This window comes from Mus caroli, unplaced genomic scaffold (assembly GCF_978045245.1).
Source record: "Mus caroli unplaced genomic scaffold, Mus_caroli_1 scaffold_17, whole genome shotgun sequence".
Lineage (NCBI taxonomy): Eukaryota > Metazoa > Chordata > Mammalia > Rodentia > Muridae > Mus > Mus caroli.
The window spans coordinates 52,314,141-52,333,852 of NW_028227272.1; positions in this window are offsets into that span (position 1 = coordinate 52,314,141).

The window sequence follows — 19,712 nt, forward strand, 5'->3', positions numbered from 1 at the left end:
TAAACAGAAACCAGTCCTAGAATTTCTTTTTACAAAAAATAAAGTTTTAAATAAGTACTAAAATATAACCAGTGAAATTACTAAAATCAAATACTAAATCAAGACCCTGTGATTGCAGGACCTTAAGGCGATCTTTCAGGGGAAGAATCTCAATGAGCGCATGCTTTATTCCAACTTGTAAGGAAAATAAATGAACAAGCAAAGACTAGAGGCTCTAGAAAAGGCGAAATTCTACGTGAAGGCAAATTTCACTCACTTCATTGTCTTTTCACAGGACAAGATCAGATGGCCTAGTTCCCTGGGACTGTAAGGAACATAATTGCAACTAAAGGTCAGCACATTGGGAAATAATTGGATTTCTTAAATTCAAATAAGGAATGTTATTTCTGTCTGCATATTTATTATTCATTGTCACTTAACTATGGACAAGTGTAAAATCCATTTCTGACATGAAAATATATTTTGTTTACTTTTTAGTCAATATTCTCCTTCGCAAAGTTCCTCTTAGGATGTCCAGCATAAATAATGTTTTGGCTAGAATTTGTAGTCATACATCACTTGACTATGCAGCAATCATACTTTTGCAAGTGATTTTAACATTAAGAGAAGTTTATGATAGTTTCTTAAAGCAGTGTGTATTATAATTGCCCCACGGCCATAGTGACAAATTTGGTTCAACAAAGTAATTGGCAGAAATGTAGGGATGTAACTTTTGAAACTCTTAATTTTTTTTCCCTGAACACATGAAAGCTATTTTGCTAGTTAGACTAATTGGCCTAAAAATATGGAAGGTGATATTTTATTTTTCACTATCAAATATTTAGAATCACAAGGAATTTCATAATACTTTCATTTCTGTTGACAGACATGAGCAACAAAATCAATGTAGGCTTGCATTGTTTTAGATAACCCTAAAGAGGGTTTTTTAACTTGAACCTCTGATACAGAATGCTTGAATGGAATTCGGTAGAAAGGGGAGTCATAGTTTAATATCATTTTTCTAGGGGTAGTGACTTGGATAATCACTGAGTTTCCTATGTACCTTAGACAAAGCCTCTAGAAGTCTATCCATGGCAAGTATTCATGTGAAAGTTAGTAAACCTGAAACTAGCCATTCACACACTATTGCCCCTAGGACCTCCTAGGGGATCCTCAAGTGTCTGCTAGGTATGAGTTCCATGTTTCCTGAAGACATTTGAAACCTCTGTTACCCTTGCCTTTGATTTTGGGTTTCTAATTTAATACATGATTCTTTGGGGGGTTGTTTAAAGGGAAAGCATAATAAAATATCTGTGTTTTTTGAAGCTTGTTTTTGATCTATAAAATAGCACAGATAACTCTGTAAATACTGAGCAACTGAAAAGTAAAACAATAAAAATATTTCAATACTATAGAAGAATGATATTAATCATATTATCTTTGCTCTCAGTCTACACAGAAACTACAAATTAAGTAGAATTTTATAAAGTTATCTTTTATTTGTCAGATATAATTGTCACCTTGGGCACTTACTGCTAAATAATCCCACCCTTTCTAGATCTTCTGACCTCTGACTGTCTAGTTCAACACAGTTGTTCTGGCTCCAATTCTTCTCTAAGCTGACTGATTCAATCTAGCTTTTCTCAACTTCTCACTGAATTGCTTTACTTATCCTCAAACTAACTCTAGGAAATTGTTCTAATATTCTGGCTCCTTCTCATTCTCTGGCTTTTACTGCCTCTCCGGACCTGTACTGAACAGAATACACTCAGGAGCAAACTCAGCTCCATGGCACTGCACTCACTGCACTGACTCCTTACTTAAGAAACTGACTCATCTCTCTCCCTGTATTCCTCTTCAATAGCTTCTCTTTCCTGTGCCATTCTCATGAGAGTTGGGCATATCCTATCTTGTCAAATCATTCTCTCATTCATCACTTTGTCCCTCAATTAGATAGCATTGTTTTGGACTAACTGCGTGTAGGAAAGGCTGTCTATATTCCAGACAGAGTAATTCAAAGTGTGTAGCCTGTCTGCATTTGAACTGGATCACACAGATCTAGAAGGGCTTCAGATGGGATCAGAGCAGCCATGTTGCTGAATTAAATTTCCTCTCCAAAATTTATCTTTATCCTTCTTTCTTCTCTGAGCCATAAAGGAAAAATTACTTTGGGCCCTCCAAAATGGCATAAAGTGGTCTTCAGTTGATCTGAGACTTTCCTCTAAGTCCTCACTCTACTTATCAAGCTAGGAAGCAGTGTGGGTGATGAGTGGATAGACAGTCTATCACATTCGCAGTGCCAACTCCAGATAAGACTTCGTATAATAAAGGGAACCTGGAAATATACTTGCTCTGTTTATGAAACTGCAGAACTTCTTTCTTCACATCTTTCATCTTCAATTTTCTGGACTCAAAAATAAGAGTCACTGAGAGGATTTGAAAATTTCTCGTCAATGATAGTCCTACACATGAGAACTTACACAGATGAAAATAGAGATAAAAGAAAAATAAATCAATAAAAATTTTTGAGATGACATGAATCATAATTTAAAGACAATAGGAAGATGAAAACTACTGGTAAAGGATAATTGGTTAAGTATGAAAGATAGTTTACCACAGAAATTAAATTTTTCTGTTTGTAATCCTAAACCCAAGATTCTAAGACTACAATAGACCTGTCAATCGAATTAAAATGGCAGAATCTCAGATTGCAAAAGCAAAGTCAAAATTCAGGGTGTTGTATTACCTCCTTTCTTCTCCAGCCACAAGAACAGAAGTCAATTAATCAAACAAAATCAATAGGTACTTAGTAAGGACCTACTGTGCATTCCCAAATGCAAGTTATCATATCAGCACATGCTCTAATTTTAACTATTACTTTCACAGGAATAGAATTAGTTGAAAATAAATTAACTGTCTTCTTACCGACTTTAAGGGAATTTATATAGCTTCACTTCAGGAAGAGTGAAATCAGGACGACTTTTCAGTCCATATCTGAGATGAGTTGGCATGTGTTGCCTCTTTGACTTAGGATTCCATGTTACATACCAAACTTTGATAACCATATGGTTATCAGAAAGAGTTTCTCCATGGTGCAGTTACCTACACATTAGAGAAAAGTCCATTCATGACTCAATCTTGGAATATTTATTTCTGCTACGATGATAACTGTGAAGAAAAAAAAGACTCAGGAAATTCCTCTTGGGGCTGAGGTGATGGCTCAGTGGATAAAGAACTTGCTATGCAAGTGTTAAACGTACTTACCACAGCACAAATAGAACCTGGGTAGCTACAGTTTCTGGGAGGCAGTAACAGGAGATCACCAAAACAAATTAGATGGCACAGTAGAAAACCTCTAGATTAAATCAGAGACACTATCTCAAGCATAAGGTGGAGAGTGCTCTAGGAAGAAACCTGACATCAATCTCTGGCTTCCACATTCATTCAAATATGCACGTGTACCAAAAAGTCACACACATGTAAAATAGTGAGAAATTAACTTTTTAGTTACAGATGAATATTTAATGTTTATTTTGGGGATTCTATGGCTTATGAAAAATAACATATGTTTGCTATTGATGGATTAAGTAGATAATTTGAAATGGATTAAGTATATAAATTGAAAAGTTGCCAATGATATTTGTTAAGGTCCATGAAGCTTTCAGATGAATAAACTTAAACAGTTCTGAGAAAACAGTTTTTTTTTAAATCAATGAAATAAAATTAGAATGTATAAAGCTCTGCAAAGTATTTGCGAACCACATACTCAATACAACTCAATAAGGACAAATGAAACTCAGTTCAAATATGGGAAACAGACTTAAGAAACGCAATTGCCAACAGATGTGTGAAAAGGCAATTATTACCATTAACCAATAAAGAAATGCAATTCAAAAGCAAGATGAGATTGCAACTGACAGCTGATATGCTGGCTATACTACAATTTTTGTTGCTGACTTTTTTTTAAAAAAAATGTAAACCAGAAACACTGGACGGGAACGTGAATTGGTATAACTACCAAAGGAAAATATTATGGATTTTTAAAAAAATAAAATAAAATAATGGAACTACCCTGTGATTCTGGGCATAGATACACTTCTGGGCATATATACAAAGGAAATGAAGTTAAATTTGGAAGAAACAGTTACATTCCAATACTTACTTAACATTATTCTTAATGACCAAGGTATGCAAGCACCTTAAGTGCACACCTATAGATGAATGCCTAATCAAAACATACTATATACACATAGTAGATTATTATTCATAAGTTAAAGGATAAAACCTGTTGTTTTTCTGGTTGGAAACTAAGTGAAGTATAATAAAGACAGGAGGACACTCATAGAAGCACTCATACAAGCTAGGATGAGGGGGGGATGGGGGTGTGACTATTTATTGACTGTAAAACACATTTAGTGTTTTATCTCTAGAAATTTGTTATGCAGTGTTGTGCCTATCTTTATTGACACTGTGTGGTATACTTAAGATTTTGTTAATAATGTAGAAAAAGACACAAGAAAATGAATATATGGTCTGTGTAAGGGCACTATACTTTAAAAAAATGTGAAAACTACATAGAGGATGTATGATTATGAAATTTACCATTTCATAATAATGGGGATTTGGACAATGCTTGATGTACTCTTTTAAGCGTATCAACATGAACTAACTCAATGAAAACAATTCTTTGAAGAGAGTGATATTTATAACCTTCAGCAGCAGAAGCAACACAGGACTAACCTGTGAAGAAAGATGTTGGACAGGGCTGGGGCAGACTACTAGGATTTCCCCACTAAACTCATTCTATCCCTGCTGGATTGCTTCAGTGTACAGAGTTGTCCTAGGCAGTAAGGAGTGGAGGCAGCAGGTAAGGGGTGGAGTTACAAAAGCAACCATTTACCAACCACAGCAGGACTGTTTCAAGGCTGTAACAAATTTCACAGGTACACACCATAGGAATATCATCCTTTAGAGTGATAATATCATTCCCATTTAATAAAGAAATGAAGCTCCGGAAAGTGGAATAAATTATCTTACTTCACTCAGCTATCATGTGAAGGAAGCCATTTTTTGATATCGGGTTCCTTCACTCTAGATGCTATCTCTTAATTTATGTTTCATATTTCCAATGCAAATAATTGGGTTTTAAATTTATAAATGGCTATCCAATGAATGCATGCCAAGCACTGTGAAAGGCAAGCTACAGGGAGATGTAAATACATATTGACCAGAACTTATGGAAAGACAAGAGTTCTAGTCAAAACTGCTTAATGGCAAAGAAAACATAAACCTGGAAACAGAGATTATTCTCAAATGAGCCAAAGGTGAAAATGTGCTTATTTGCATATATAATTTGAATAATTTCTCTAATGTTCCACCATAGTGCATCAGAAGACAGCAGACAGGAAACAAGAATGGGTGAGTTTCCAGTAATGTTCCCAGGGATGCAGAAGAAGTCACTCCATTTGTACCTTGGCCAAATCTCTTTTCATTTTGGAAATAGATGATTATCCATGATTGGTGACGATTGCTAGTGAGAGCGGGAGAAAACTCAGTGGACCATGCCAAAATCTCTCCTAGGGGAACCGTGAAGGAAAGCAGATGTATTACTTTTTCTTCCGTGTTTTAGTTTTTGATCATTTCCCACAGAAAAATTTTTTCTATGCTGTTTCTAACTACCTGGCATTGGATTAGCAGTGAACATAGCCAAGGATTTGTGTTCAAGCCTCATGAAAATAAAGAACATGTAAAATGGGCCTGTATCACCATTTAAAAATAAATTTTGTTCTCTGCCTTCTAATGCAGCATTAACCCTTCTATGGAGTGAAGAAGGTAATCTGAGTTGAGTGCCTCTCTTAAGTAATTTTAAGGTAATAATACATCCAAAAAGTGGAAACCAGTGCCTTTTTTGTAATTACGAAAAAAGACAAAAATTAGAGACATGGATGTTTTAAGAATTTCAAGTTGTTTTTTTTTATTTGTGTTTTGTTTGTGTGTCTGTTTTGGTTTGGTTTGGTTTGGTTTGGTTTGGTTTGGTTTGGTTTGGTTTGGTTTGGTTTGGTTTTTGGGTTTTCAAGAAAGGGTTTCTCTGTATAGTCTTGGCTATCCTGGAACTCACTCTGTAGACCAGGCTGGCCTCAAACTCAGAAATCCACCTGCCTCTGCCTCCCAAGTGTTGGAATTAAAGGTGCCCCACCACTGGCCAGCCTAAGAATTCCGAGTATTTTTTAGCAAAATATTTTGACAAGAAATGCAGATGAGATGGCTCAGCAGTTAAAAGTACTTGCTGCTCTTGTAAAGGACAGAGCATTGGTCCATACCACCCACATGGCAGCTAACAAGCACGTACAACTGCAATTTCAGGGATCCAAAGCCTTCTTCTGGCAGCCCCAAGCATGAGGCACACACCTGGTGCACATACACACATGCAGTGAAAACACTCACGTGTATAAAATAACAATAAGCAAATCATCTTTAAAGCTTAAAAAGAAGAGCATTTAATTCATATTTGTGTTTCTCTAATAGTCAAAAACACAAAAAGCATTTGAATAATAAATTCAATACAATAAGCAAATTGATAGGCATTTAATAAACTGGAAAATGCACCAACTAGCTAAGAAACCCAATCCCATAATGCCAGCTTTCATTTCCAATATTCTCCAGGTGGCTGCTAGCCATTTGCCACACAGGAAAAACAACAACAACAGCAACAACAAAAGTACAAAAATGAACAAAAACAAAAACAAAACCCTGTCACTTACTGGAAAGCAGGCTCCAACTATTAAAAATAAATAAATAAATAAGAAAGGCACACAGTAGAGAATAGACAATGTTGTGCTAAAAGGCTATGTAATTTTGCCAAAAAAAAAAAAAATCAATCTGTGCACAAAATACCTCTCCCATTCTTTTGATCTGCTGCAGCACTTGTCCAAATGGATGGGCTCCCTAAAGGGAGAACCCATTTCAAACACTGAGGAGCTTGAACAAATGGGAAGCACTCAACCTCAGGCTTAAATATCCCAAATGGTCTCTTGCTGGTAACGTGAGAACAAAATCAGAGTCTCACGCAGAAAACAGCTTCCCTGGCTTTTATCCCCGGTTCCATTTGTGCATTGATATGAAGATCAGAGTCGTCAACTTGAATGTGATTTGGAATCTCGATACAAACAATGAGACATTAAACACTTTTTGGTTTTCTGAAATTTGTATTCAGACTCTTCTCTCTTTTTTTTTTTAAGGGTATAATCACAGTCCCATCAGTATTTGAGGGATTTGTGCAACACAGGAGGCCTCTGTCAAAATTGTAGCAAGCTAATGCATTCCAATACAATAAGCTTGCTTGTGCAAATTACTTCCTAAGAATAAGGCTGGAACTTGATACTTGATGTATGCCATCACATATATATACATGTGTGTATATATATATACACACATATATATATGTGTGTATGTATGTGCACATATATATGTGGTGGCATATTATATATATAATGTATATATGTGATGGCATATATCAAGTATCAAGTACATATACGATGTATATATATGTGTGTGTATATATATATATAATGTATGTGTGTGTGTGTGTGCGTGCACGTGCGTGTGTATTCTATTTTTATTTTTAATCTTTCTGTTTGTTGGATTGAGCTTAGTCACTTGAATATTTGTAAAAAGAAATTAAACATTTAAAGAAAATTTTAAAAAACATAGAAATAATTATTACAAAGTTACAAAGACAGACAGCAGAAACCTGTATCCACACCATTCTGAAGCCAACAAAAACCAGTGATAAGTAGTAGGGGTGAAAAAGATGTTAAGACTTTACTTTCTGACTTTACAAAATGACAAACAATGTTGCTAGCATTTATTCATTTCCCGGGACTTAACAACATGTATTGCTTTCTTTCATCACTTTGCCAATTTTCTTCAAAGAAAATTACTATTTCAAGCTCTCCATAAATTCTATAACCTCTCTGGGCTTCGTTTCCTCATGGGTAAAATGGGAATAACAATGCCTGGCTGTGGAGTTGGGATGAGGGTTAGAAATAATACATGAAAATCACCTAATAGTGCCTGGTGCATAATGGAAGCCATCACCATTATTATTACCCCACAGCCATATCTGGACATGTAAATTGGAATAAAACACTGAGGCAGGTTGCAGACTAATCCAAAATGAATACATTTTCTCGCAGATCCAATGTAATTGAGGTAAATGTTAGAACATTTATTGGAATTATCAAGATACATAAATTGTTTCCATTTTCTACTTTACATGTCCAGATATGGCTTTTGTGCATAGCCCTAGAATACACCACAGACTTTTAAAACTTTGTCCATTACTGAAAGCCCCCAGCCTTAAGCTTAGCCAACCATGATACGTACGTAGCTAAAGGTACACTGCAGAACAAGCTCGATTCATTAGTCCAGTGGCTGCCTGAGATGCCAGAAAACAAAGCTGATCGGATATATAATTTAACTACCTACTATGTAACTTAAATTAATACATCTGAGATTTAGAAAGTAATTGAACAATAGGCCATTTTGAGAAAGTGTCTTTTTTATTTTTCAAATTTCTTCTACTATAAAATTTTAAAGAATCTTAAAATAATTTTGGGAGAAGAAACTAAAATCTGTAATAAATGAAAGGTTGAAATGGGCTTGCCTACCTAAAATCAAGAATAATAGAACTGTGCATTTGATTGAAACAAGTAGCCTGTTAAAAGCAGTTGCTTGGGAGGAGAAACTGTAATAATATCTGCCCCTATTTATTTATTTTTTTGTTACCAAAAAAAAAAAAGGGTTTTATTGTCCTGAAACTCAAACTCCTCCTGTCTCAGCCTCTTAAGTGCCAGAATTTCAGATAGATGCTACCTCTCCCAGCTACAAACAAATATTTAGTTGAAGAGCTTTAAAGAAACTTGTAATCAGTGCCTAGACATAGATAGCATTAATGCAGGCGGCTCTCGGAAACTGGTCCAGAATGAAGGAAAGCCCAAATCCACCCCTGTGGCTACTGTACACCAATTCACAGCCTCCACTGACAATTCTAGACTCGTCCTTTTCTACCACATCCCACACAGTGCACAACTTTCTCTCGTTGGTTTTTATCAGAAGCCTATGATAAGTGCAGGAACCGAGTTGCAGGAGAAAGCTTAGGAGACAGGAACAAATCCAATCATCCTTCAGCTTTATCCCTTGGATACTCTCCTATGTAATTTCCTGCTTAGACACCATGGTTTCTGTACCAACTTCAAATCCCAAGCAACAAGAGTGCAAACAGTAGCATGCCTCTAGGTTAACTCAATGATCCTATCCTTAGTAAGAAGAAAGTATGGCCAGCCTTCCCCTAAATGATGCGCTTTAAATCCCATAACTCATTATGTCCAGCTCTACTGATATTCTGATATTCATAACAAAATTTCCTTTGTTATTCAACACTCTAAATATTGTATTTGAGGTTAATAAGGATTGGATATAGCTCTCTATCCATCCATCTATCTATCTATCTATCTATCTATCTATCTATCTATCTACCTATCTATCTATCACACACACACACAAGCTGATATGTTGACAACCTGCAATGTGTCTGTGACTTTTTAAAGAAGAACCTAAGGTTAAATAAGGTAATAGGGATGATGCTTAGTCTATTAGTACTAGTGTCTTTCTAAGACAATGAAAAGATAACATGTGCATGTGTTGAGAGAAAAGACTGTATAAAAACAAAGCAAGAAGATGACTGTCTTATGCCATGTACACTGTCTCATGAGAAACCAATTCTGAGTGGTACTTGATCTTGACCTCCACACTGTGAGAGGGAAAAAAATGTGTTTGTTTTCTGAACCAGACAAGCTGTGGCATTTTGTGTTGCAGTCCTAGAGAGCTAATGTATAACTTTAAAAATCATTCCTACTACTTATATAAAACAGTAACACAGGAGAGTAGAAAAATAATTATAAGTTACTGAGTACATGAATAAGTAAACATAAAATATTCGTGCTGCCTATTATCCTTTTGTACATTCTATTTAGCATGTATTCACATAATGAACTATGTAAAATCATCAACTTAAAATGAGGAGAGTTTTTCTGGCTCATACTTTTGGACGGTTAGGTCCATAGTCAGTCAATCCATTGCTTTTGAGACTGTAGCAAATTATTCATCAGCCAGGGATACACAGTAGAAGATGCTGCTCATCTCATGACAAATGGAAAGTAATAAAGAAGAAAAGGAAGAGCCAAGATTCCAATATCCATTTCAAAGTCATGTCCCAGTGACCTAGGACTTCCCAGATGGCCCATTCCCTCATATTTTCACAAACACCCAGATAAACCAGGTTAAGGACAGAATTCTTCAGCAAATACACCTTTGGAGGACATTGAATTTACAAAGTATAGCAACCTTTGCTTCTGTTTCCTTCTTCCACAGATCTTTCTGGGTTGCTCAATCTTTCAGTAGGTTGCTATTCCTCTAGGACCTAAGCCATCTGTGGCTTTTATTAGTAAGTTGTTATAGTCACTCATTAATTTAGTCATCACTCACAGAAGTACCAAGAATACTGAGGATGTGTTTGGTGGCTCAGTTAGTAAAGGATTTGCCAGACAAGTCTGAAAATCTAAGTGTGGAAACCCAACATCCTAATAAAAAAATAAGGTATAACAGTACATGCCTGTAACCCAAGCACTGAAGAGGCAAAGGCAAAAACATCCCTGGAGCTTGCTGGACAATCAACCTAGCTGAGTCTATGATCTCCCAGTTCAGTGAAAAACTCTACTTCTGAAAATAAGGTTGAGAATTGAGAATTCTTCATGATCTTCTTTACCATAATTGTGTTGTAGGAGCTCATTTCTAATTAATAGATAGGGTTGATTAGCCATCACACTCAAAAGAAGCTTTTCTGTTTGTTGATTCAATGTTTTAAGGAAAATGACAATCACAGGTGATAATCTCAGCTCACAATTAAAAGGAACCAATTTGTAGTCTAAAGGATGGTTTTTCCATCCTTGGGAAATGATGCTTATAATGGCAGATTCAGGAGGAAGAAATATAATATTTATAAGAGGATTAACTGGAATAATAGTAAGTAAATCTACTCTATTAGAGTTCTGTAGGTCCTAGGCTCTTATGCTCTGGCTGGAGAAGAAAAACATCATATACTATGTCGTCACTCACTCAGAGCATATATTGAATCACATATGACAACTGCTCAAATCGACAGGTGCTCTTACCTAGGAAGATGTGTAAAGAATTACATATCAACTAAGTAGTATGCTAAGAGCTTCTGTGGTGTGTGTGTGTGTGTGTGTGTGTGTGTGTGTGTGTGTATGTACACATGTGGAGAGAGAGAGAGAGAAAGAGAAAGAGAGAGAGAGAGAGAGAGAGAGAGAGAGAGAGAGAGAGAGACTCTACTACCTCTTTGGGTTTAAGATTATTTAACTAGCAGATTTCATGGTTTAAAGCAAGATTATATAGATTATCTTACAGCATGCAATGAACCCTGACTGAAAATATCAGAAGCAGCATTTAGAGCAAGCAAAACAATTGAGGGTTATTTTTCTTTCCTATAAAGACAATTTGACACCCCTTCCCTGATAGAAAGGAGAAAATGTGATCAATATATTACCAGATGGATGGCTTTTTTTCTACCAAGCAATGAAAGAACTCAAAACAAAGACCTATGATTGTCAGGTTAGGTTTTCAACAGTAATGATAACCAGTTCAGTCTTGATATAAATAAAGCTTTTAGTCCATATATAATAGCCCTAATTTCTAAAGCGATGGCCACTGAGTTAAGAAGCCTATTGAGCTGGCTTAGGAATGGGTAAGAAAAAAGGTTGCCTATCATCCATAGGATAGATTGCTTGTTTGCCTGGTATCCATTTTTTTTTAACTCCTATCCCTTACATAAGATTCCTATCTATAAATCTTTTCCCTGACCTCTTTCTTGTGTTACTTATATAACAACTCTGAAATTTCATAATACTAAGTTCTTTATCATCTGACACGACTGTTATCTGTTTGTTAAACCTTCAGAAAGGAACAAAGACTGGCCATCTCCAAATAGCATAACAATAATCTCAACTACTCTAAAATGATATGTTCTGATGCCTCAATTTAAAAATCAGCCATAATCACCTCTTGAAATGTTTATTAAATCTTGGTTCTCAGTATCTAAGCTATGCAGAATTAGAACTATATCATTTGAATTTCAAAGTAAAGATTATTCATGACTAATAATTTCAATTTATTCTTGTTTTCACTTACTTTCTCATTAGCAAATTCAATAATACAAAATTAACCTTTTGTACTTGAGAAGCAATTAAATTTTACAAAGTTTGATTTTGTGTGTTTTAGTCTGGTAGCTAAATTGATATGCACTATAAGTTTTCATTCAAATGGCTATAATTTTTTAGTAAATTACTCACTGGTTATACATTGGGAAATGAAATACATAAAGCTTTTGTGGGTTTTTTTTGGCTTTCAAATATTCAATGTAAAATTTTTAGAAGTATTTTAATTTTAAACATTGACTAAATAATATGTTATTAATTATTGCTTCACAAAATCTTGGAGAGTTGTTTCCCTTTAGATATGAGAAGTATGCAATAAAACTAATCATAATTTAAAATGTTGACAAATAACACAAAAGCAAAGGAACATAAAGTAAGGGGATATAACTGCTGAAGTGGGCAAGCCATCCTTGAAGTAGCACACTCATGAAAATGAACAAAGGACCAAAGAAAATAATAGACTCTTGGATTGTAGGATCAAGAGATAAAGAAAAATATATAAGGTGATATTATATATTAGTTTATGTCATCATTTGTCTGAAAACATGACAATCAATAATTACCTCCACCTTTTACACTCTAGCAATTCTTCCCATCAATAAGTAGGGATCAATTCCCCCTTGCTTGAAATTCGCTAGAATTGTGACTTATGTGACTCAACAAAATATGGCACAAGTAATTTTGTGCATGTCCCACATTGTATTACTCCACCTTCCATCAATAAAATGAAATGTCTCGAGCAGGCTACTCTACAAAGAAAATGGGCTTGGTTTGGCTTCTGGTTTGGGGGCACATGGTATAGAGTTGTAGCAAGTCCTGAGACCTTAGCACAACCAGCACAATATTAAAAGCAACATTCTGACCTTAGAACCCAGCACATAGGCCCCAACACCTGCCAAAGGGGAAACAAAGTCCTAATCGAAAACGACCTAGTCCATAGCTCCAGGATAGAGGAAAAGTTCTTAAATGTACTAACCTCTCTTTTTGGCTTCTATAGTTTCTCTTCTAATTAACTGTTCTTACTACCTGAATTGTGTCAATCAGTATGTTGTAACTTTTGTACTTGGGACTGCACAATTTGGGCAAGTTCCCCATGTAGTCACTGGCCAATGATACAGTTGTTTTGTTCAGCTTTCAGACTGATATCCAAGAGGAGTCCCAGTGAGGTTCCAGTATTGATAGAGTAGCAGAAGCCAGAGGCCTCCTACCAAATCGAAAGTCATTGCAATGAACATCTGCAAGGAAAGAAGTGTGGACAAAAGAATGCACTGTAGGACACACTGTGACATACCACAGCTTCCATAATGACATTTTTTTCCTCTGTTGGGAAGGGGGAGATTGCAAGGGAAAAGGACATATATTCGGGGCAGGAGATGAATGGGATTGGAATAAATGGGGTCAAATTCACAAAGAACCAATAAAAAATTTTTAAAATTAAAAGTATGTGCCTGTGTGGAATTACCTCACAACAGAGTCTACACCTAGGGATGTTCTTTTGGCTGGTAGATTATGAAAGGGGTGGAGAGAATACATAGTAAGAACCAGAGAGTGCATGAATGTGTGTACATTTGTCTCTGTCTCTGATACTGTCACTATCTCTGTCTCTCTCTTTCTGTGTGTGTGTGTGTGTGTGTGTGTGTTTTGTATGTGTGGTATAGATTGTATGTGTATGTGTTATGTGTGTGTGTGTGGTGTGGTGTGTAGTTTGTGTGTGTATTGTGTGTGGTGTATGTGTGTGTTATATGTTTCTGTGTATATGTATTGTATTGTGATATATGTATGGTGTGTATATATAGTACAATATGCTGTGTATATGTGTGTTGTCTGTGTCTGGTATGGTTGTGTGTGTGGTGTATGTTGTATGTGTATATTTGATGGGTGAATGTGTATGTGTTGTGTGTGCTGTGATGTGATGTGTGTGCAGTGTTATGTGTGTGGTATGGCGTATGTGTGTGTAGTGTATATGCTGTGTGTTATATGTGATATATGTATTGTATGTGTGGGGGTATGTGTGTGTGTTGTATGTGTGTTGTATGGTGTGTGTCTGTGGTATGTTTATGTGTTGTGTGTTGTGTGTGTGTTATGTATGAATGTGTGTGTATTGTGGTGTATGTGGGGGTATATATGTGTGGTGTGGTGTGGTGTGTAAGTCTCTGTGTGTGTGGTGTGTGATGTATGTGTGTGGGTCATGTGTGAATGTGTATGTTCATTGGATATGTTGTTTATGTGCAATATGGTATGGTATGTGTGTATGTGTGTGTTATATGTGTGGTGTGTATGTGTGTGGGGGGTGTATGTGTGGTGTGGTATATGTTATGTAAATGTTTGTATTTATATTCAAGTTCATTACCTCCTACATGCTCACTGTGTTCCTTACATGAGAGCTTGTATTCTGAAGGATCTGAAGCTGTTTCCTAAAGAATCTAATCATTGGTGCTTCATCCTGATGACATTATCTAACCTAACCCAAAGACTCTATTTCTAAACATCAAGTTAGAGTAATTTTCCTTCTTAGTGTAGATGAAATGTTAAGACATGAGGCCTCAGTAGACACACAGATCATATGTAAACCACAGCACACCATGGCTGCTTCTATCTTCACCATCTTGAAAGTCAGCAATCATGATCTTTTAAGAAGCTCTGACAAACAACTCAATGGGTAAGAAATGCAGAGAAATAAGAAACATCTAATGGGCCTTTTAATACTTCCTCTCTGTCCCTACTCCCCGAGAGAACTAATCAGATCCTCTCCTACTACCCCATCCCTCAGTGTTTGTCACAATACCCAAGCAACTCTCACCTTAGAAACCCAGTAACCATGGCAGCCAGGGGATCAAATATGTAATTTTCATTGACCTTCCTATCCTCCAATTCCAATTCCCTAGTCTTTATCCACAATCCTGAAGCAGACAACATACAAGGGCCTGCCTTCTTTATTTCCCTTCATTTCCTATGGATTCTACCAATCTTCGTGGTGAACCCACCTTCTCCCCTTCTGTGGACACTGTAATCACCTTGCCCTTCGACACACCCACTATTTTGGGATGCCATTTCACAGAATCTACAAACAAGCTCTAACTGAGATGCCCAGGGGTCACATCTGTCAAGAACCCAGAACCACTTCCTACCAAGCCACCTACAGGCACCATAGACTCCTAATGTCCAGAGATGGCAACAGAAACTAAGTATTGCCCACCTAACAAAGGCAAGACCAGATATCAATACATAGCATTACAATCATCCCAAATTCAGGTGCCTATCTACACACCAACATAAAAACACCATAAATATCATTGAGGACAGTATGTTTCCATTACAACCCAGCAACCACACTTCAACAGCAAGATAACTAGAATCAACAAACACTGCTCATTAAAGTTCTAAGAGAAGTTCAGAGACATCTCAAAATAGTAACTTAACATCACATCTAAAAATGTTAGAACAAGAAGAAAAACTAACACCTAAAAGGACTGACAGAACCAGACCGTAATAATCAAACCTAGAGTTGAAATTTTAAAAAGAAAGAAAAAATTAAAAATAATTGGTGAAACAAAAAGATGGCTTTTTAAGAAAATCAATAGGATCGACAAACTCTAAGCAGAACTAACTAAAAGGCAGAGAAGGATGATCCAATTAACAAAATTAGAAATAAAAAGACACAGACACTGAGGAGATCCAGAGAATCATAAGGACATTCTTTAAAAGCCTACAGTTCACCAAAATAGAAAATCTAAAAGAAATTGGTAATTTTTGATATATACCAAAAAAGTTAAATCAAGTTTGATATATACCTACCAAAGTTAAATCAAGATCAGATAAGCAATTTAAACAGACACCTAGTGTACAAGCAATAATTAGGGCTCCCAACCAAAAAGTACCCAGAGACAGATGGTTTTAGCTCATTAGCTCTGCCATATTTTAAAAGAAAAGTTAGAAAATGTATTGCAAATACTCCTCAAATTATTCCACAATGTAGAAACACCGATTTTTTTTTTTTTGAAGAAGAGAATATTCAGGAGAGGAAAAAGATAGCATTTGAAGAACAAATGGTTCTGTTCAAGCTAAATGGCTACATGTAGAAGAATGCTAATACATACCACACTTACCACCCTTGAACAAAACTCAACCCTAAATGCACTGAAGACCTCAACATAAAGCCAGATACACTGAACCTAATAGGAGTGAAAGTGGGTATTCATCTTGAACTCGTTGGTACAGGAACTCTTGAACTCATTGGTTCAAGACTTTCTGAAGAGAACATCAATAGCACAGGCACTAAGAGCAATTAATAAATGGGATCTCACAAAACTGAAAAGCTTCTACATAGCAAAGGACACCCTTATTCAGTCAAGGCAGTGAGCTACAAAATAGAAAAAGATTTTTTATGAACTATACATCCTATATAAAGTGAATGTATAATATATACAAATAACTCAAAAATATGAAAAGCTAAAGATAATTATCCAACTTAAAACAAATGGATACAGACCTAAACATGGAATTCTCAGAAAGAGGATACACAAATGGCTGAGAAGCACTTAAAGAAATATTCAACCTTCGTCATCAGGGGAATGCAAATGTACTACTTTCAGATTTCATTATATACCAATCAGAATGGCAAAAATCAATAAATGGCAACTCATTCTAATGAGGATACTGAGCAATGGAAATACTCATCTATTTCTGTTGGGAATGTAAGCTGGTATAGCCACTATGGAAACTACTTTGGGTGTTCCTCTAGGAAGCTGGGATGGATCTTCTTGAAGATCCCACTAGACCACTCATGACCATGGAACCAAAGAACTCTACATCCCACTACAAAGACAGTTACTCAGTCTTGTTCACTGCTCCTCTACTCATAATAACCAGAAATTGGACATGGACTAAATACCTATCAGTGGATGGATGAATAAAAAAAAATAAGGTACATTTACACAATGGAAGTTGTTTTTAAAAATGTAATTATGCTCTTCCAGTCAGACCAGCACCAGGGTAGCTAGGGCGCAGGGTCAGCTGACACTCGCCAGCTACCCACAACACCCGCCACAGGATCTTAAGACTTCTGGTGAGTGGAACACAGCTTCTGCTCCAATCCAATTGCGCGCGGGACCTGAGACTGCATTAGTTAGGGAAGCAGAAAACCGGCCTGAGTAGGGCCACAAGCCTCTTCGGGTCTGACCAGCACCTGGGTAGCTAGAGCGCAGGGTCTGCTGACACCCGCCAGCTACCCACAACACCCGCCACAGGATTTTGAGACTTCTGGTGAGTGGAACACAGAGTCTGCTCCAATCTTTAAACAGTGACAACAATAACAACTAATCCCAGAGATTACCAGATGGCGAAAGGTAAACGTAAGAATCTTACTAACAGAAACCAAGACCACTCACCATCATCAGAACCCAGCACTCCAACTTCGCCCAGTCCAGGGCACCCCAACACACCGGAAAAGCTAGACCCGGTTCTAAAAGCATATCTCACGATGATGGTAGAGGACATCAAGAAGGACTTTAATAACACACTTAAAGAAATACAAAAGAACACTGGTAAACAGGTAGAAGACATTAAAGAGGAAGCACAAAAATCCCTTAAAGAATTGCAGGAGAACACTGCTAAACAGGTAGAAGACATTAAAGAGGAAGTACAAAAATCCCTTAAAGAATTGCAGGAGAACACTGCTAAACAGGTAGAAGACATTAAAGAGGAAGTGCAAAAATCCATTAAAGAATTGCAGGAGAACACTACTAAACAGGTAGAAGACATTAAAGAGGAAGCACAAAAATCCATTAAAGAATTGCAGGAAAACCAGACCAAACAGGTGATGGAATTGAATAAAACCATCCAAGACCTAAAAAGGGAAGTAGAAACGATGAAGAAAACCCAAATTGAGGCAACACTGGAGATAGAAACACTAGGAAAGAAATCTGGAACCATAGATACGAGCATCAGCAACAGAATACAAGAGATGGAAGAGAGAATCTCAGGTGCAGAAGACTCCATAGAGAACATCAGCACGACAATCAAAGAAAATACAAAATCCAAAAAGATCCTAACTCAAAATATCCAGGAAATCCAGGACAAAATGAGAAGACCAAACATACGGGTAATAGGAGTAGATGAGAATGAAGATTTTCAACTCAAAGGACCAGCAAATATATTCAACAAAATTATAGAAGAAAACTTCCCAAACCTAAAGAAAGAGATCCCCATGAACATACAAGAAGCTTACAGAACTCCAAATAGACTGGACCAGAAAAGAAATTCCTTCCGAAACATAATAATCAGAACAACAAATGCACTAAATAAAGATAGAATACTAAAAGCAGTAAGGGGAAAAGGTCAAGTAACATATAAAGGCAAGCCTATCAGAATTACACCGAATTTTTCACCAGAGACTATGAAAGCCAGAAGGGCCTGGACAGATGTTATACAGAAACTAAGAGAACACAATTTCCAGCCCAGGCTACTATACCCAGCCAAACTCTCAATTACCATAGATGGAGAAACCAAAGTATTCCACGATAAAACCAAATTCACACATTATCTTTCCACGAATCCAGCACTTCAAAGGATAATAACAGAAAAAAAAATTAATACAAGGACGGAAACCACGTCATAGAAAAAGCAAGAAGGTAATCCCTCAACAATCCTAAAAGAAGACAGCCACAAAAACAGAACACCAACTCTAACAACAAAAATAAAAGGAAGCAACAATTACTTCTCCCTAATATCTCTTAATATCAATGGACTCAACTCCCCAATAAAAAGACATAGACTAACAGGCTGGCTACAGAAACAGGACCCAACATTTTGCTGCTTACAGGAAACTCATCTCAGAGAAAAAGATAGACCCTACCTCAGAATGAAAGGCTGGAAAACAATTTTCCAAGCAAATGGTAGGAATAAACAAGCTGGAGTAGCCATTATAATATCTGATAAGATTGACTTCCAACCCAAAGTCATCAAAAAAGACAAGGAAGGGCACTTCATTCTCATCAAAGGTAAAATCCTCCAAGAGGAACTATCAATTCTGAATATCTATGCGCCAAATACAAGGGCAGCCTCATTCATAAAAGATACTTTAGTAAAGCTCAAAGCACACATTGCACCTCACACAATAATAGTGGGAGACTTCAACACACCACTTTCACCAATGGACAGATCATGGAAACAGAAACTAAACAGGGACACAGTGAAACTAACAGAGGTTATGAAACAAATGGATCTGACAGATATCTACAGAACATTTTATCCTAAAATGAAAGGATATACCTTCTTCTCAGCACCTCACGATACCTTCTCCAAAATTGGCCACATAATTGGTCACAAAACAAGCCTCATTATATACAAAAACATTGAAATTGTCCCATGCACCCTATCAGATCACCATGGACAAAGACTGATCTTCAATAACAAAATATATAATAGAAAGCGAGCACATAC